General features: G+C 41.2%; 1 protein-coding gene across 2 annotated transcripts in view; it reads left to right on the forward strand.

Annotated features, from left to right (window-relative positions):
* The first annotated feature begins 422 nt into the window (after nt 1-422).
* The window catches only part of LOC124280786 (monocarboxylate transporter 9-like), a 38,482-nt gene continuing 17,694 nt past the window's right edge, over nt 423-21,210 (forward strand). Inside the window, exon 1 of one of the 2 annotated variants that reach the window (XM_046716757.1) lies at nt 423-579. The gene's annotated coding sequence lies outside the window, so the exon portion shown is untranslated. Of the gene's footprint in view, nt 580-11,889; nt 12,011-21,210 lie in introns of those variants that run through there. The other variant, XM_046716758.1, reaches the window with a different exon arrangement.

The following is a 21,210-nucleotide window of genomic DNA, read 5'->3' on the forward strand; positions in this document are numbered from 1 at the left end:
TACAAGTAAATGGCGTCTGAGGCTCATCTTGGAAGGGCAAAGTGTAATATCTGCCAAAACTCTTCTCTAAGATTCCCCTCTCCTCGCTCAGCTGATTTTCCTGATCAATTGAGCAGCAGCTGATTGAAATCCTCGGGCTGGGCGAGGGTCCGTGCACACCACGCTGCACAGCCTCGTGCTCCACGCGCTAACGGACAACCCCGGTAACAAACAAATGCAACACGTTCTCTCCGATAAATACATGCAAACCGAAGACCGAAACTGATCAGTTAACGGTTATAACATGTCACAATGTCCCGAAATCCAACAGCGAATGCATGCTGCACCGCGACTGCAATTGGACCATTGTGCATTACATTAGTGACGTCACATATCCCGACCAATCAAAACCCCAGATTCTTGCTCACTCCCCTTCCCAGCATATAGGTCGCCGACGATCAGCTGTTCTCGCTCGAGACGACGAAGTACGAGTTGGGGTGTTCGGAATTTATCAAGACAGCGTTTGGATATTAACCCTTGTCCCATTTTATACCGGAATTAGGGGAAACACCCCTTTTCCATCCCACATGCGGCGATAAGGTAGGTTTGCTGGTGTTTTTTCCCTTAAATCTACGGTTATCTGTAGCCCACTTTCTTTGTGTTCCCGACCGGCAGAGCTTTCCGTTCAGCTGGTATGTATCGACTAAACTACGATCAGTCACTGCGATATTGTGTCATTTTCAAGTACATTTATGATCATGTTTGTCATTTTCACGCATGTCATATTCATACGACGCCTGTATTTCTTTGTTTCTGGGTTTTAACCTTGATATATAGGCCTCGGACAAAGAGAAACGATGACGCCGTTACCCAGAATTCCATTTGGTTAATAATTCATGAGCTTCACATACTTCCATAGTGTATACACAGGGAACGCACAATTATAATACTGTACTCAATCCAGTGAAAAATATAATATACATTCAAGCCAGTCATTTGAACAAAAATATCTAAATAATGTACAATAATTGAAAAAAATATAATTATACACAATTTGAAAAATCCTACATTTTCCAAACTGGGTAAAATATGTTTTTTCCCAAGCGAAGCCAGCATCAGCTGCGAGATATTTTTTCTTGGAGTTTGTGAAGATGATCTCAGTGGCTATATTTAGATCAAGTGGTTCAGCGCGGACGACATCAGCTGAGCTCTCGCTATTCACACATCAGCATGTCGGGATTTCTTAACAAAGACCATTTTTTAAAAGCATAGTTTGTTCCAAGAGGAAAAGTAATTTTCATAAAATTCCTACACTTATTAAAAAAGTAACAAATTCACTTTCATCTGATGCTCATTATTATCGCGTTTGCATATGTTGATGAAATTGACATTATTCAAGTTTTGTAGCAAAACACTTCCCTTTATCCACAATAGTGACTTTACATCATCGTACAACTACATTATTTTTTTAGATTCATCGAAAGACAGGGTATATTTTCATTTCCTTTATGTAAATGCTTTTAGAAATATTAGTTTAGATATGGTCATGTGACGTCAGAGCTCGCGACATGCATACGTGCTTACCAACATGAGAAGATCTAGACAGAACAAATTGAATATTGTCATATACTGAAATGGATTAAAAGACAAATTTATTTTTCAAACTTTTACGAAAGTCCTGATTTTAAAGAAAGTCTTCAATATTTTAAAGAAAGAATTCATCATTTAAAAGAAAGTCCAAAGAATTCCAGTAATCCTTTATAGAATCAACCAATAAGCTCTACATTAAACAGTATAATTTAAATGAAATGTTGAACTTTATTATTATTTCATAATGACAGATTTTTTCAAATTATGATATTATGTTTCCTTTTATAGCCAGTTTTCATTATTTTTTTGAATATGTTAAACTGAATATTACCGGCCGAACACTGCGGTAAGGGAAATGATCATCCATTGGAGCGGTATGACTGTAAACCGCTGCCGGAGTTTTGACGCTTTTGTGTCTCCCGATAATTGGTTTGTTTGTTTGGTGGTTCACGCATTGGGGGATTTTGTTTTTCAAGTTCTTGTCCAAGTAGGGATCGTTATATCTATGTTGAAACATATAATACATGGGGTCATTAGCGATTTTATATTGGCTCTGGCTTTCAAACCACGGTCAAAGTTCACAACGCGCGAGAATGAGACAATTGTGACGTCACGATCCGCCCAAACTCGACAGGCGACTTGTGTGATACATAGATGCAACCTATATTATAATATTCAGGTGCAGCTTATGCTGGTATACACGTGCAAGTTGGGCTTGCATCCGGGTGCAACATCTTATCTTTCCTGTTATTGTAAGGCTATACATATTTTGTGCAAAACAAGAACTACAAAAATCGGAATATCGTCACCACAGCTAAAGGAAAGTGTCAGATGTCCTTGAGATCTGTTGAAATACAAACTTGGAAAAATACGAAATAAGTAACATCCGGATACATCGAAGTGGAAGATGTTTTTGAGTAGTGTTGAAATACAAACCTGGAAAAATACGAAACAAGTCACATCCGGATAGATCGAAGTGGAAGATGTTTTTGAGTAGTGTTGAAATACAAACCTGGAAAAATACGAAATAAGTCACATCCGGATATATCGAAGTGGAATATGTTTTTGAGTAGTGTTGAAGTACAAACCTTGAAAAATACAAAATAAGTCACATCCGGATATATCGAAGTGGAATATGTTTTTGAGTAGTGTTGAAATACAAACCTGGAAAAATACGAAATATGTCACATCCGGATATATCGAAGTGGAATATGTTTTTGAGTAGTGTTGAAATACAAACCTGGAAAAATACGAAACAAGTCACATCCGGATATATCGAAGTGAAAGATGTTTTTGAGTAGTGTTGAAATACAAACCTGGAAAAATACGAAATATGTCACATCCGGATATATCGAAGTGGAATATGTTTTTGAGTAGTGTGGAAATACAAACCTGGAAAAATACGAAATAAGTCATATCCGGATATATCGAAGTGGAATATGTTTTTGAGTAGTGTTGAAATACAAACCTGGAAAAATACGAAATATGTCACATCCGGATATATCGAAGTGGAATATGTTTTTGAGTAGTGTTGAAATACAAACCTGGAAAAATACGAAACAAGTCACATCCGGATAGATCGAAGTGGAAGATGTTTTTGAGTAGTGTTGAAATACAAACCTGGAAAAATACGAAATAAGTCACATCCGGATATATCGAAGTGGAATATGTTTTTGAGTAGTGTTGAAGTACAAACCTTGAAAAATACAAAATAAGTCACATCCGGATATATCGAAGTGGAATATGTTTTTGAGTAGTGTTGAAATACAAACCTGGAAAAATACGAAATATGTCACATCCGGATATATCGAAGTGGAATATGTTTTTGAGTAGTGTTGAAATACAAACCTGGAAAAATACGAAACAAGTCACATCCGGATATATCGAAGTGAAAGATGTTTTTGAGTAGTGTTGAAATACAAACCTGGAAAAATACGAAATATGTCACATCCGGATATATCGAAGTGGAATATGTTTTTGAGTAGTGTGGAAATACAAACCTGGAAAAATACGAAATAAGTCACATCCGGATATATCGAAGTGGAATATGTTTTTGAGTAGTGTTGAAATACAAACCTGGAAAAATACGAAATATGTCACATCCGGATATATCGAAGTGGAATATGTTTTTGAGTAGTGTTGAAATACAAACCTGGAAAAATACAAAATAAGTCACATCCGGATATATCGAAGTGGAATATGTTTTTGAGTAGTGTTGAAATACAAACCTGGAAAAATACGAAATATGTCACATCCGGATATATCGAAGTGGAATATGTTTTTGAGTAGTGTTGAAATACAAACCTGGAAAAATACGAAACAAGTCACATCCGGATATATCGAAGTGAAAGATGTTTTTGAGTAGTGTGGAAATACAAATCTGGAAAAATACGAAACAAGTCACATCCGGATATATCGAAGTGGAAGATGTTTTTGAGTAGTGTGGAAATACAAACCTGGAAAAATACGAAATATGTCACATCCGGATATATCGAAGTGGAAGATGTTTTTGAGTAAGGTTAAAATACAAATCTGGAAAAATACGAACAAACATAACTCCCGATATGTCGAACCATGAAATGACTTGAATTCTGACATTATCAACGGATGTCCAGTTTAACGTAGTTCGGAGCAGAGCAAGTAAATCCACTAGCGAACGCCATCATCAAAGTTAGCTCCATCAACGACAAACTGGCCACAGCGAAGTGGTCCGCAATGATGACTTCACAAGTGGTTTTCGCCAACTCATCATTTCAAGGCAGTAGTCTGTTTGTTCTCAAATAGGCGTGACTCCATTGGACGCTAATGGGGGGAGGGTGTTTGGCCATCAGATTATAACCAATAGGTCACTCGTGGGAGAGTGATACAGCTGACACTATTGGAAACATGGCTGATGAGCCAGCGAGATGGCTGCTGTTTCTCATCATATTTACCTGTTTTCACGTTTAACTCACGACAGGGTCGGTGGGTAGCCTAGTGGTTAAAGCGTTTGCTCGTCACGCAGAAGACCCGGGTTCGAATCCAGATTTGGGTATAATGTGTGAAGCCCATTTCTGGTGCCCCCGCCGTGATATTGCTGGAATATTGCTCAAAGCGGCGTAAACCTAAACTCACTCACTCATTGAACCCCGAAAGGTATAAGTCTCGAGATAAACGTCTCTGGATTTACTTGTAAATCATCAATTTGATTGTATGCTAATTGTCATTTTTCAAATGAATCAGTATTTGTTAATCCAAGTCAGTGCTTGCAGCAGCTGATGTTTGTTAATGGTTTTACAGATAAATTACCTTTTGGGCGACATCCAGATGGATATACAGCTGTATGATATAACCAAAACAATCGTCAGTGAAATCCGAACTCCCCTTGTTATTTCTTCTTGTTTTAACCTTTCGTGCTACCGAGTTGCGCCCCTTAGTCACTCTAGGACCTGCTGATTGTTGTTCCGAATCCTGATTCTGGTCATTTGGAATGTTAAGATCGGTAATATCAGCAACTTTGTGAAGAATGAGTGAATTTAATTTAATGCCGCTTTGAGCAGCATTGTCTATGGTTGCACAAACCCGTGTTTCAACATCTTTATCATTGTCTGTGGTTGCACAAGCCCGTGTTTCAACATCTTTATCATTGTCTATGATTGCACAAGCCCGTGTTTCAACATCTTTATCATTGTCTATGGTTGCACAAGCCCGTGTTTCAACATCTTTATCATTGTCTATGGTTGCACAAACCCTTGTTTCAACATCTTTATCATTGTCTATGGTTGCACAAGCCCATGTTTCAACATCTTTATCATTGTCTATGGTTGCACAAGCCCATGTTTCAACATCTTTATCATTGTCTATGGTTGCACAAGCCCGTGTTTCAACATCTTTATCATTGACTATGGTTGCACAACCTGTTTCAACATCTTTATCATTGTCTATAATTGCACAAGCCCGTGTTTCAACATCTTTATCATTGTCTATGGTTGCACAAGCCCGTGTTTCAACATCTTTATCATTGTCTATGGTTGCACAAACCTGTTTCAACATCTTTATCATTGTCTATGGTTGCACAAACCTGTCTTTCAACATCTTTATCATTGTCTATGGTTGCACAAGCCCGTGTTTCAACATCTTTATCATTGTCTATTGTTGCATAAGGCCGTGTTTCAACATCTTTATCATTGTCTATGGTTGCACAAGCCCGTGTTTCAACATCTTTATCATTGTCTATGGTTGCACAAACCCGTGTTTCAACATCTTCATCATTGTCTATGGTTGCACAAACCCGTGTTTCAACATCTTTATCATTGTCTATGGTTGCACAAGCCTTTTTTTGCAATATCTCCGATTATGCAGAACCATATTTCAACATGCAGTCTCTCAATAAATATGTGTTGCTACATGTTTATCAATATCTCTGATTGCGTAATCCTGCGTATCAATATGTTTATCAATATCTCTGATTGCGTAATCCTGCGTATCAATATCTCTGGGTGGTCAGGAAAATGTTACCATTGACTTTCGGCAGTATGCAGTCGTTTACACGAATAATTCACCAGTGACTTTCGGCAGTGCTCCGTCATTGTGACGAATAAGTCACTACTGTTCATTGTACAGTCATTGTCAGGAAAATGTTACCATTGACTTTCGACATTGTTCAACAGTCAATTCCAATTCAATCACGGTTATATAATTCCATTTCGTTCTGAACGCCATTCATTATTTTCTGAATTCGACATATGCCTGAAATCAACATGATATTTTTTGTACCCAAAGAAATATATTCAGTTACGAGCGATAAAAGTCAACCTTGAGAATTTCTGACGTCAGTTAGTACCGCCTCAGTACGAGTACCGCCTCAGTACGATGGACGTATGTAAGAGTGTTAAATATAATCTTGTGCCTTCCTCTCCCATGTGTTTTCTGAAAGTACATATTTAGCGAAGACGTTCAGAGATACAAAAAGTAGTGAGAGCTCCTGGCAAGGCTTCATTGAGAAGACGCTGCAAGGAGGTAATCGCGCACCTGCTCCGCTGCCGAAGAGGTGATGTTCTCACGCTCTTAATTATTCCCAGGAACTCGCGGGGTGCGTGTTCGGGGAGGTTTGGAGTTTCCTTAGGAGAAATGGGAGGGGTTTGTTAGAATCAGATGATGTTGCAGAGTTGCCGTTACTTGTCGGCGAAGATACAAAATTCTTGACGTGAGGGGCACGGATTGCCAGAATCAAATTTGAGACTTACCGGGTTTTTTTCGCAGCAGAGAAGGCCATTCCAAGACTTGCGTGTTATAGATAATAGATTGTTCTAGCTGTTCGTGTCAGGTACGTTCCTTGCTCGGAACATAAACCCCCATGACAGATCAGACAGACATCAAGTGGATCAGTGTACGTAGGTGTGCAAGATCGTCTCGAGGCCCAGAGGCGGTGGTAGCCTCATGGTTAAAGCGTTCGCTTGTCACGCCGAAGGCCCAGGTTCGATTCCCCACATGGGTACGATGTGTGAAGCCCATTTCTGGTGTCCCCGGGGCGGTGGGGTAGCCTAGTGGTTAAAGCGTTGGCTTGTCACGCCGAAGACCCGGGTTCGAATCCCCACATGGGTACAATGTGTGAAGCCCATTTCTGGTGTCCCCCCGTCGTGATGTTGCTGGAATATTGCTAAAAGCGGCGTAAAACCGAACTCAGTCAGTCAGTCTGGTGTCCCCGCCGCGATATTGCTGGAATATTGCTAAAAGCGGCGTAAAACTAAATTCACTCACTCTTCACTAAATAATGCTACCTATGCATAGTAGAATATTTCAATACGGTGAGAGCCAGTGAGGACATTAGTGTACCACGCGTTGTGTCTGTACGTAATTGCTAGCCAGTAGTGATACCTGGTGACCTGACGCGGTCCGCTTTCAGGAAGTGCTAATAACATCCCTGTGTTCAATCTAGAAAGGGATGACATATGGATGATGACGATGAATGGGGTAACTCGCCACTTAACAACAAACAGGAAACGTGGGCTTGTTGGATGTCAGTGTCGCTGAACAAAGATAACCATCATCTGTTTAATTATATTGTAAGAAATGAATCTGGGTGGACGACGACAATATTTAAACAATTTAGAGACAATGTAATATTTTGGTTGTTTAACGCCGCACTCCGCAATATTCCTGCTAAATGGCGGCGGTCTGTAAATATTTGAGTCTGAACGAGGCAATCCAGTGATCAACAACATAAGCGTCGATCAACGCAATTGGGAAACGATGACTTGTGTCAACCAAGTCAGCGAGTCTGACCACCCGATCCCGTTAGTCGCCTCTTACGACAAGCATGGGTTACTGAAGATCAATTCTAACCCGGATCTTCACGGGCCTGATATAGAAGAGACCTACATAAGAGCTTAGCGTACATAAATTATGGTGTGATCTTCCACAAAGGACCATGTGTATTTTTCCCGTGATGTTAAATGGCAAGCCAGCATGTTGGTAACCCTGCACGATGTTACCCATATACCGCAATACGCTTTTCAAACGAGACGTATTTCAATATTTTTTCTGAGAACCGGTATAATGGGTAAGAGATATAAACATTTTTTTCATAATCTTAGACTAACGCATAATCTCTGAATATATATTATTTTGACACTAACGAATAAACCCATTTAAATTGAAAAGGAACCTCAGTGAGATGAGGAAATCTAGACTTGCTTCATTTAGGGCTTTAGCATTGCAGGGAGGGCTAAGCAGTATAGGGACAGTAATGTGGTTCAGGGACTGTGAGACAGACTATCATTAATCTCCATGGGTTTAGTTAAACGATACTCAGACTTTCATTCACCTATGGTATTTCCCTTCGTATTTAACTGACTAAACGGTATATTTTACATAATACGAATTGTATAAAACGGAAAGAATCCCTAACTGTCCAAACTGTCATCGGAACCATGTGTCTAGGTTTTAGAGCCTTTGTATGTAGAAAATAGGTCTACATTTACAATTACTTCCACTCACTGCCAAACACTTGAACTCCCAATATAACGCAATACGGAACCTGTATCGCAGCAAGGGCGGATCCAGAAAAGGGGTGCGCGCACCTCCCACCCCCCACCCGATTTTTTCCCCCTGAGGAGCATTTCCCCCTAACATTTGGACTTCATGATATATACTCATGCCAATAATGGTTGTCACCCCCTTCAATTTTTTTAATTGGAGAGGGGGTTGGGGTGGGGGGGGTGACAACCATAATTGGCATGAGTATATGTGCAGCCCCCTTTCTCCAAAATCCTGGATCCGCCCTTGCGCATTATATTCAATACAGTTTATTTGCCAGTGCACCGGTCTATTGTCGTAGTTTTTTTTTAACACTATTTTTTGTTAGGAACTACATATTAAAACTACCTACATTATGACGCTACCTACATTACAGTATTCACGCTTCTGAAGTAAAATCAGGGTTGAAATTGCACTACCTGACTGCGACATACAAGACATTCTATATTACCCTATAAGGCGAACAACGGGCTATCGCTGGTGCCGTTCTCATCATGGTGTATCAGGCGGTAATTATGACCAGTTCTTATGACCAGCACCGATACTGATTCACAATAAATAGATCGTATTCCACTTGACCCACATAATTATGACGGGGTCTGTTTGTGACACGAGATAACAGACCGCAGTTACATCGCTCAGTCCGGGTTTCTGTTATATTACGAGTGAGTGAGTGAGTGAGTAATATTCCAGCAACATTACAACGGGGGGAAACCAGAAATGGGCGTGACACATTGTACATTTATGGGGAATCGAATGTACAATATTGCTGACCCCCCTAGTACATGTGCACAAAATTGATGGCAAACACTCACACGCACGCACGCACGCGCTCTTCAGGACAGATTAGGACGCGCGCGCGCGCGCGCGCGCGCACACACACACACACACACTCACTCACTCACTCACTCATCAATACGTGGTACCTAATAAACGTGGTATCGTGGTAGTATATAGTTCAGAACCGGCATTGGCCTCTTGTGACATTGTGACCCGTACAATGTTATACGAAAGATAGGACAAGTTTCTGACGCTTGTGACGTGGTCGCTAATCATTGGTTGATAATGTTAAACCAGCACGTGCATAATTATCGGAGTCCATGTGCCATATATGTTTAGAACTTGTGGTCGATAAGTTTAGGTTGTTTTATAATTGGGTATAATTGTGTTTTATAATTAACGTAACAATAGTCCATCATGTGTTGTCAACAGTCGCATATGATGGAGGATTTTGTCACGCATGCGCAATAGGCTGTCTAGACACGATATGGCTCAATGTAACCCTGATCTTTGGACGTTCTCTGCCCGAAGTTATCTTGCCACGTGACTAATCCTTGTCTGATGAGTGAATATGGTTCAACGCCGCATTTAACTGAAGGACTAGGAACACCAGAAATTCTTCCCGAGTAGGAAATCGAACCCTGACCATCAGCGTGACGAGCAAATACTTCAACCACTAAGCTTCCCGACTATCTTCTGATGAGGTCGGTTCGGTAGCCTAGTGGTTAAAGTGTTCGCTCGTTACACCGAAGGCCCGGGTTCGATCCCCACATGGGTACAATTTGTGAAGCCCATTTCTGGTGTCTCCGCCTGTGATATTGCTGGAATATTGCTTAAAGCGGCGTAAAACTAAACTCACTTACTCAGATGGAGTCAGTCACAGATAAAGTTATCATAATACACACGCTGTGATCGTTCAAAGTTTCTCCTCTAAACATGTTCTCTCAAGGGCATAAAACGATTATAACTCCATAAACGCAGAAAAGAAGAAAAGAAGATTATCATAAAGTATCATTGTTTTGTTTATGGAAAGGCAAGCTTATAAGCGATGGCTCGATTAGCCAATGAAATGCCACAGAATCAATTGCAAAGTTGTTTCCGTTTAAACATGACTTCTTTTTAAAAGCTTTCTCTTAGAGTAAATGATATTTTAACAGTGACACTTTGTAAACAGGGTTGGTACTTTTAGTTGGACCAATGTAGCTGTTGAGTATAAAGTGGAGAATAATTGTTATAAAAAATACGCTGTAAAACCTTTAAAAATTAAAGAAGTCGTGGTTCTGTCGGAACTGTGTACACAGTATGGTACAGAACGCTTCAGGTCGTCAGCCATTGGTATATTGACATACAACCAGTACTGCAAAAATGCAGAAGCTCGTATGTTACTATGTTACTATGTTACTTTGTCGAAACGTCAACGTCCTTGGCAACATACGCCATCATTTTAGAGATGGGAGTGTTTTTCCCTTCCTCCTTACTGTCAACCAATGACATCTCGTTATTCTGTTAGTCTCGATGACATTTTCGACGCATACTGGTTCTGTATCTGGGAACCTACGATAGCAGGCGCCCCAAACTGTATGCCTATTAATACGCTACAGTGTCATTATTCTGATTCTGACTAGTTACATACAACGTGCGTTGCACGTGACCCGTTGAATCTGATTATCGTATGCCGTCAGATGGCGCCTGACCTTTACTTCCTGTAAAATGTTGTTTTGTTCAACTCACTACAGTGGTGCATTTTAACACAAGAAGGCTTCAGATGCGTTCATGTCAGGTTTTACAAAAAAACCTTTTTCAATAATAATGCACTATTTTGACCCAAAATGTTTTTCATGTAAACAATATTGCAATGTATATCCAAGTCTTTTCTCAGAATAGGTCACACGAGTTGAGGGCTGAGATATGTTGGAGTGCGGCAAAGTCTGTTTAATGTAATGTCAATACATACATTACTGGGATGCCGTGTAACAGGCTCATGTAACATTGAAGTCTCATGTAATACGTGTAAGTCCCCCCCCCCTTAAAATTAAGATTCAATTTTGAGAAATAACAGAAATTTACGCATCTATCCAACACAAACACACGTGCATCCTGTGTGAGACCGCGCACCTTGCCCGCAATAAAATAACTGTTGTAAGTCGAATACTTCCACGTCCAAAATCCCTTGAACAGTTGTTGCAGCTTCAACATTTGTAACCGTTACTTATCTAGCCAACATGACGGACGCTGACGCTAATGCATGTAGATATCAGAATACCACTTTCCTGCGTTATTTCCAATGCGTCTCTCACCCTTCCCTCGTTAAACCACGACCCATTGCATACAGAACCTTCACGTTGTCTTTTGCGCCCAAGCGGTGTTACATATGATATTTCGTGTTATGACAATCCAGAGGCTTTATGACTGAAAATTGCAGGTCTTTGGAAATTCTAGATTTAATTGACTCTATAGCGGGGAGCGTGTGTAAGTAGGTCAGGTCAGCATATGCATGGCCGAGCACAGGGTCAAGGCTGATGTGTTTATGCCATCTCTATTCTTCATACACTCGACTGGAATGTAGCGCGGTTGGCGAACGCTGTCGCCGTTAGGAGTACTGTGGAGTATTACATCGTTACTACTGGATATATTGGTCGCCATGGTAAGAAACGTTCAAATATACACCATTCGTTTAGATTGTAACAGAATCTTTTGTTACAGAATCTAAAACCGTGAACTGGGGTTTGATTGATGTCTTCGTGAATCAATGTGGTCAAATAATCTGCTGTTTCAACATGTTTCCGAAACTGAAAAACCTTTATGGATTACAGATGAAACTACTCTTTGTAGTGGCGTGTCAGGTCTTGTCTAGACCTTCAGGGGTCTACGCAGACAGTTCTAATGGTCAGATGTCGTCTGATGAGGCAGCAGACAGTATCTGTCCATTGAAATATTTCACAAAATTAGGAAATCTCGTCTCAGTGAGGCGTAGTAAAATTCACAAGGGCTTGTAACGCTAAAAACTGCCATCAAGGTATACACTGACACAAACGGGAACTTAGCACCATATAAAAATCTTTTTATATAGTGCTAATACCCCGTTCTGTATATACCTTGATGGCAGTTTTTAGCGTTACAAGTCTCTGTGGTAAAATTGTTGAAATACACTTCATGGTTTTCATTCATTATCTAATATTTCATTGTGTCATATTTCCGTCGCTTTTCATTCCAATGATATTCTTTGAATTAGAACAGTGAAATTTGGCAGACCCCTCGACCGCAACTGCATGCTATTTTCGTCGCATTGATTTGGCAAATTCAAAGTCTCGGTACCTAAAATAGATCTTTGGATGACGTCACATGCTTGGTATCGATCATGAGGGTGGGTTTCCCCCTGATTCCCCGGAAACGGGACCAGCTGTCCTTTATGGCGTGTTTCAATATCGGGATGAGTGAGTGAGTCAGTGCATTGCGATGTGTGTTTTCTGTAGGTTTTTAATCCAGACGGACCTGGGTACATCTATATCTAACCCACTGTGTCAATGTTTTCTGATTGAAACAGTCGTGAGGAAAAATGTATTTCTATATCCCATTGTCGTTAAGGAAATACCATCACCTTTCACCCGTAGCCATACCCAATGAGCGTGGAACATTTATATTTTATTCAAAATATTGAAATCAGTTTCAGGGGAAATGTATAGTCTATTTCACCTCAGACTCAAATATTCAGGACAAATCAAAACGTGTTGATAAGGGCGTATCTGCTTCTACCGTTTTTCAAGACTGAACAAAATCAATAAAAAAATTAAACTACTTGACAATGCTAGTTTGTCTGAAACATGATTGTGTAATCAACAATCCAGATTGTCCCGTGGTCGACAGGGATGTGGTATATGTGGTCAACTACTGATTAGAATGTTCTATATATGGATACGCCGAACTCGAGTAGGTTCTATATGCGATAACTGCTAGCGGCCCCTAGGCCTAACAGCAGCAGCACCTACTTCTATATGGACTTCGCGCGGCATTATTGTAGTTATTGCGCAGTAGGGATATAACAGTGTCATTTGAACCTATTGCACGTGTCATGATATCTTTATATATCATATGTATTTAATTAAAATGCGAAATATTATGATTGATGGATAACAGAAACTGTCACAATATCTGGTGGTTACTTTGTGTTTCGGAGAATATTGATAGTTTGATTTTAAGTGTTAATCACCTTTTTTATTAACAGGGTATAATGTTTTAATGTAGTAAAGTCTCTCCCCCCCCCCAGACGGTTAGTTAATTGTGAAAGGGAGTTTTGTGTTAATGTCTGTTTGTAAAACCTACGTTATTAAGCACAAACAGTGATGCACAATTTGAAAACTTTTAATAAAATTTGAAACAAAAATATGCATGCAATATATCCAGGCATAATCTCGCGCTACAGATCAACACAGAGTATGGTTATATGAACCTGTACGGCCATAAACGTTATGATAAAAGGTGTGAACATTAAGTGACAGAAGTGACAGACAAAGCAGGAGTGATTATTTTTAGTTTCGTATCACTGGGCTGTGCTTATAACTACTGGCAGTACTGTTGACACGTGCGTGGGGTGTGTCATGTCAGCCCCCATCTGTCAGAGGGCACGTATATACAGCACAGTTGCCATTTTGTTATAAAAAATCGCTACAGGAATGGGAAATTTATTAAATTGGGTATAGTTATTAATTTTTAAGTAATTTTCAAATGGAATGTGTATTTTTGATAAGTTCTGTCCACATTATGGGGATGATTGTTGAGAAATGTATGCTGAGAGGGCCCCCTACCTGACTCTCCCACGTTCCCTTTGTGGAAGTATGTTGTCATGAGAACTGCGAACATCTGGAGCGTGTGTCAGACAGATCGCCTGATGTAATGGTACATGTGGGAATGTGGTGAAACATCGGTATGATTCACACATACACACACACGCGCACAGTCTGTATCTCTTATGCTCAATAGAACCTCAGAGTAAGTGACTTTGGTTTTATGCCGTTTTAGTATACAATATTCCAGCAATATCAAGGCGGGGAACTCCAGAAATGGGCTTCACACATTGTACTCATCAGGGGAATCGAACCCGGTTTCATACCATTCCCGGGCGGTGGGGTAACCCAGTGATAGCTCGTCACGCCGAGGTCCCGGGTTCGATTCCCCACATGGGTACAATGTGTGAAGCCCATTTCTGGTGTCCCTCGCCGTGATGTTGCTGGAATGTTGCTAAAAGCGGCGTAAAACACAACTCATTCCTACCGAAGTCATGTGAGTTCAAGGGGAAATATTGAACCCAATATCATAATGCACGTTTGTGAGTCAACCCAAGTGAGTAAGTGACACAATATATGATGGATGCGATATTCCCTTCAAAAATAATTTTTTTTAGATGAAATATGGCGCTATTGATTTGTACTCTTAGGGGCATTGTATGCAATGTACTCGCCACGTGTTGCTCTCGTTGTGTTTCTGTCAACAATCTGGAAAAGCGTGAATAATTGTCTGACACAGAAACGATCAGGTGTCACTACTTCTGCAGCCTCGAACCCATCTTGCGATGCATAGCCTCTAACCCAGTTTTATTCTGTTTTGGAAGTAGGGCTGTGATTGACCTTCGCTACATCAACATGTTTATGATGTGAATACAGATATGGGTCACAGCTATTGTCTGATATTCAGTTTCTCTGTAGTTCTGATTTTCTTATTCAAAAATGACTCTTTTGCACTAAGGCCCAAATCGAGCATGTTTAAATTAGTGTCATCACAGGTTGAAAGTGTTGCGCTGGAAACGACCCTTCAAACAGGACACCTTTTGTAATAATTACATAGATCAAGCATTATAAAGGAAGCTGAGCATTTGTTTAATAATAGGATAAGTCTTTAAATATTGTCCGAATAATGCTTTGCTTTGAAAAACTTCTTTGTCATCTTCTGCTCGAACGAAAATGATTTGTTTCTTCCGCCGCCATGTTGTCGCCATGTGAAGCCATGTTGTTTCTCGGTACCTTTAATCTGTAAACCATTAAACTAAAACCTCTGTCCGTGGACTGTCTCGTAAGACAGCAGACTCGACATTCATTGCTAAGTAGGGAAGAACTAGTGCCTTACAAAATGGCCACTTTTGGGAGGTCAGCATTTAAAACACCATTGATGAGATATATAAGACGTTTGAAGCAGTTGGATCATTCCATTATAGCACCCTGCAGTTAGAATAGTCCAGGAGATCTCAATGACTGTTGCAGCAACGTTTTTGAATGCAGTGAATCATAATGTTAATATTATCGAGAAGGAGGATGATATTGTTATATTGTAGGTCGTGACGTCATAGTCATTGATGTGACGTCATGTGCTTGTCAGAAACAATACCTTTTTACAGCGAGTTATGGTTAGAACCACTGCGAAAAGAATGATAGATTTGAAGCCTTCGTATATCTCCCTGAAGTGAGTGAGTGAGTATGTTTTTACGCCGTTTTAAGCAATATGTGAGCAATATCACGGCGGGTTTCACACATTGTACAGACAATCCAGTGATAGACATTAAACTGGAACATTGTTATATAAAGCTATATACCCGTGAAGATCCAGGTTAGAATTGATCTTCAGTAACCCATGCTTGTCGTAAGAAGGGACTAACGGGATCGGGTGGTCAGGCTCGCTGACTTGGTTGACGCATGTCATCGTATCCCAGTTGCGTAGATCGATGCTCATGCTGTTGATCACTAAATTGTCTGGTCAAGACTCAATTATTTACAGACCGGCGCCATATAGCTGGAATATTGCTGAGTGCGGCGTTAAGCAACAAACCAACCAATTTTATAAGGCCATACAGTTCAGGCACCTTTGTCCATATACGGGCCCAAGTCATCGCCTCCAGCTGACCTTCACCGCGTTATTACACGTTAATATGTTGTTGTTAGTAGTGGAATGACCCCGTGTATTCCACGCTAGGAAGTTGTGTTGATCGCCATGAACCCTGTCGGGGACCTACGCAGCTAATACCTCTAGAATCCGCGGGATGAATTGATTCTCGGAAGTGGGTTAAAACAGTGGGAATTATTTCCGTCCAGCAAAGTCAAGGTACCGCATTTCCTCCAATAAGCACCGGTCTCCAGTAAGCGCTGGGGGTAAAGCAGCGGTTTAAGAAAAAGCGCCTGGCCTCTAATAAGCGCCGGGTCACTAATGAGCGCAGGGTACGTTTTTTATAAATGTATTCTCCCTTGATCCCAAAATAGATTTATTAAGGAATGGTCCCTAATTTTGACGTAACGCTCACTAAAAATTAATTACGGTATACCCAGTAAGCGCAATAAGCGCCGGACCTCTATAAATACCGGGTCTGTAAGTCCGTTGAAAAAATAAACGCCCGGGAACTTATTAGGGGAAATACGGTAATTTACCGATACCTAACCGTTGCGTGTCGAGTTAAATACATTAGTGAGTGAGTATTGTTTGACTCCGTTTTAGGTTATATTTCAGCAGTATCAGGGTTGGGTAGGCCAGAATGGACTTCACACTTGTCCAGTACAATAGAACCGCTTCATACTGGACACGGACGTTACTCAAGCCTCGACCTTTGGTGTGGATGCGGTATTGATTCCGGGTTCAAATGGACCCCAACAACCTATGCTTGTAGTAAGAGGGGATTTCTCGTGTGATCGTACCTCATATTCATTGCTCATGATATCAATCACTGGTTTGTCGAAATCCAGATACTATTATTGTCAGACCGGCGTCATACTACTGGAATGGTGCTGAGTAAAGCTTTCAACAACACACAAATAATTATGGCATGGATCAGTTTCCGTTTCCGATAGATGTTACTAACATTAATCGCCCGGATGAGAGTTTTCCGGATTTTGCAGACTACCTTTCACAGTCGTAATATGCTTATATTGCTTAATTTTGTGAACGTCAATCGCAGGATGAGAGTTTCCGGATTTTGCAGACTACTTTTCACAGTCGTAATATGCTTATATTGCTTAATGTTGTGAACGTCAATCGCCAGGATGAGAGTTTCCGGATTTTGCAGACTACTTTTCACAGTCGTAATGTGCTGAGATTGCTTAATTTGTGAAGACGGTGATATACTAGTTGGGACAAACCCGTTACATATTTTACATTTACATTGTCATATTTTACATTTACAATCGAGTCCCACCAGAAATTCCGTTAACGTGTACGACATTCTTAAGTCTTCTCTAGCTTTGTCAGTGACCGTAAGTCTTGACTTCCTTTCTGTCCTGTAACAAGGGCAAGGTAACAGTCGGGACACACGCGTGGACCTCTTGCCAGTCATGCTTATGTGATGTACGCTAGAGGCGTAGAAAGTCGCCTCGGTCGAATGACCACCTGAATTTGGTGTTTGTTCATATTGCGGTATTGTAAACTAGGGGTGAATAGCCGCGTTGTGGGGAATTTCCCCTTGGCTGTATAGGGGTAATAGCAGGTCATTGTCACCATGTTCACAAAAATGAAAATATAGGTTATGTCAGTGTGAGTGTTGATCTGTCTGCCACAACTGCATCACCATCATTGTGGAATTTGCTGGACAGAAAGAGTTGGTGAATGATGTTCAGTACCGCAGTCACCAAAATAAATACCCAGAGTGAGAACAGACTCAAGCACTATGATGATGCATGGGATCTACTTCAGGGCCTCAGCAACTCCAGTCTGATTGAGTGAGTTTAGTTTTACGCCGCACTCACCAATATTCCAGCTATATGGCGGCGGTCTGTAAATAATCGAGTCTGGACCAGACAATCCAGTGATCAACAGCCTGAGCATCGATCTGCACAATTGGAAACCGATGACATGTGTCAACCAAGTCAGCTTGATAATCGAGGGGAGGCTGGGTGTATAATTATCCCCCGTCGTGCGTATAGCGCGAAGCGGGGAATATAGTATTAGGCTCCGTCCGTACGTAAGAATTTGAATATCTTAAGAACCGCCGACTAGATTATTTTCATAGTTGGTACCTAGGTTCATCACAGTATGCAAAAGGTCCCAGTCAGGTTTGGTGACCTTGACCTTCATTTCAGTTCAACCCTTGTCAGCGAGATATCTCAAGAAGGCGCAGGGCCCGGTTGATTTGGTGACCTTCACTTAATTGTCAAGGTCACAGCGACACTTTGAAGATTTCAGCATGTTAACCTGCATGTTATGATTGTCAGCGAGATACCTCAAGACCCATTCACTGGATTTTCTTCATATTTGACACCAAGCTTCATCTAGGGAAGGTGGTTGACTGGTCATGCTTTTGTTGACATTAAACTTTATCTTAAACTACAACCTTCACTTTCATTACTTTTTAAGTTTGAGTTAATAATTTGCGGAGGGGGATTATGTCACCTTAGTGACAATGTTTGTTCCTTTTAATACAAAAACGTAATCCCATTGATGCCATGCGACAGGCGCATCTCATACGCAGCATGGACGCCATCATGTGCAACACCTACTACAGGCCAACAGCCACCTTAGAACATGTATATACTCCATCTTGTACATTCCCATTGACTCTAAATCATCAGAAAAAAACCTTCTCCACACACTTGTCGTGAGGGGCGGTTGGGTGGCCTAGTGGTTAAAACGTTGGCTCCTCACACAGAAGACCCGGGTTCGACTCTCCGCATGGGTACAGTGTTTGAAGCCCATTTCTAGGTTCCCTCGTCGTGATATTGCTGGAATATTGCTAAAAGCGGTGTAAATTTAAACTCACTCACTCATGCACACGTGTTGTGTGCCCACTTCTGGACCTTGAAGCAGATACTCATATACCCTCCTATTCGCTGCAGGTGACAATTTTCGCCAATGTTTTCTCGGCACATCAAGGGTCCCGTTCAACAAAGTCATTGTACCGCTTAAGTGATAGTAACTCCCATACTTTAACGGCGGTGGGGTAGTCTAATGGTTAAAGCCTTCGCTCGTCACGCCGAAGACCTGGGTTCGATTCCCCGCATGGGTACAATGTTTGAAGCCCATTTCTGGTGTCCCCCCGTCGTGATATTGTTGGAATACTGCTAAAAGCGGCGGAACGCTATACTCACTCACCCATACTTTAACGTAGACCTACGACTGTAGTAGTGCTAGGGCCACTTGGTGGAAACTAGGAAAGGCACCAAGTTTTGTAAACTACTAAGTGAATCGCATATATGCTACTCGATAGTATTTTCAACGAAATCGTTTTGCACTTGGCAGGTCCTGAATGGGTTGTCCCTGTCACAATCGCGAGGCCTATTGAAATATCCATGCTAGATTAACTGCAGTGAAAACCCTATTGAAATACTCTTCCTGTTTTCTTCCAAAAGCCCCACATGGTAATGCGTTTACTTTGTGATTCGGCCTCCTTCCTAGGTTTGACATTGACAGGGGGCAAACAGGTCGACGAGTCGAGGTAGGGTAGGTATGTAAGGGTTTAGGACGACCTAGGGCCTTAACAGGCCCCCGACTGGTCGAGAACGAATGCAGAGTTACGCCTCTTAGTCAAGCAAGGATCTGCAAGTCTTGCGTTTGGATGTCAGTATCCACCTTGATTACGATCCGTGGTGTCAGAGACATGTCTGCTGGTTTCATCGAAATAGCAAACGTCTACGACACGTGTTGACTCGAGACTTCCCTCCAATATAAACACCTCGCATTGATACAAGATATTTATTGCGCAAACGTTCGACTGACTGACTGAGTTTAGTTTTACGCCGCTTTTAGCAATATTCCAGCAATATCACGGCGGGGGGACACCAGAAATGGGCTTAACACATTGTGCCCATGTGGGGAATCGAACCCGGGTCTTCGGCGTGACGAGCCAACGCTTTAACCACTAGGCTACCCCACCGCCCCCGCAAACGTTCCATGTAGACACAGAGGCAATATTCTATAAACTACATAAACAAGATACATAATAAGTCAGAGTAACAATACATATACTAAAACAAATGTGAATAATGACCCGGGACAATCTAGGGATTTTCTAGAATTGTGATATAACGGGAGTGCTTACAAAGGGGCGATAACTCTGTTGACAATATAAGACGTTTTTACTATATTAATTATTATACCACTGATTTGATTACAACGTGAGCGTAAGGCGCTTTCTAAACAGTAGTGTTTACTTCGTGGCGAAATTCATTGATGATCTGCGTAGTGGTGGGAACGTGGATGGGAACACCGTGACAGATTCTGAAATCCAGTGAGTTTTAGTTTTACGCAGCACTCAGCAATATTCCAGCTATATGGCGGCGGTCTGTAAATAATTGAGTATTGACCAGACAACCCAGTGATCAACAGCATGAGCATCGATGCACGCAACTGGGATACGATGACATGTGTCAACCAAGTCAGCGAGCCTGACCACTATCCCGTTAATTGCCACTTACGACAAGCATGGGTTACTGAAGATCAATTCTAACCCGGATCTTCCCGGGTTCTGGAATCCAACTCCCGAGATGAGGTTGACCAAAGACGCTACTGGATTTTTCTTGGACTTCACCTGGAATGGTAGCTGGTTTATGACCGAGCTGGGCTTGAACGGACTTGCTGGAAGCAGATGTTAGGGATTGACCTCCGCTGAGGTCACAGCTGGACATTACAATCTACACACTTGTGTCAATGTCAATTTGAATCCTTGTTCAAGAACTAGGTATTTAGAGTTGGATAGAAAAACATGCGTGAATGGCCCCTACTTTGGACTTATTTGGTATTATACTATTTGTTATACAACTCATTTTGAATGAAGTGAGTTATCGACATGAGTGAGATGGAAGATGATACGGTGTACTGTTTCACCACCTATCAGCCGTATGTTCCTCAGTCTATTTGAAGGAATCTTACTGCTTACATGCA

The sequence above is a fragment of the Haliotis rubra genome, unplaced genomic scaffold, assembly GCF_003918875.1.
Source record: "Haliotis rubra isolate DU_JTF1 unplaced genomic scaffold, ASM391887v1 Scf274, whole genome shotgun sequence".
NCBI classification, from domain to species: Eukaryota; Metazoa; Mollusca; class Gastropoda; order Lepetellida; family Haliotidae; genus Haliotis; species Haliotis rubra.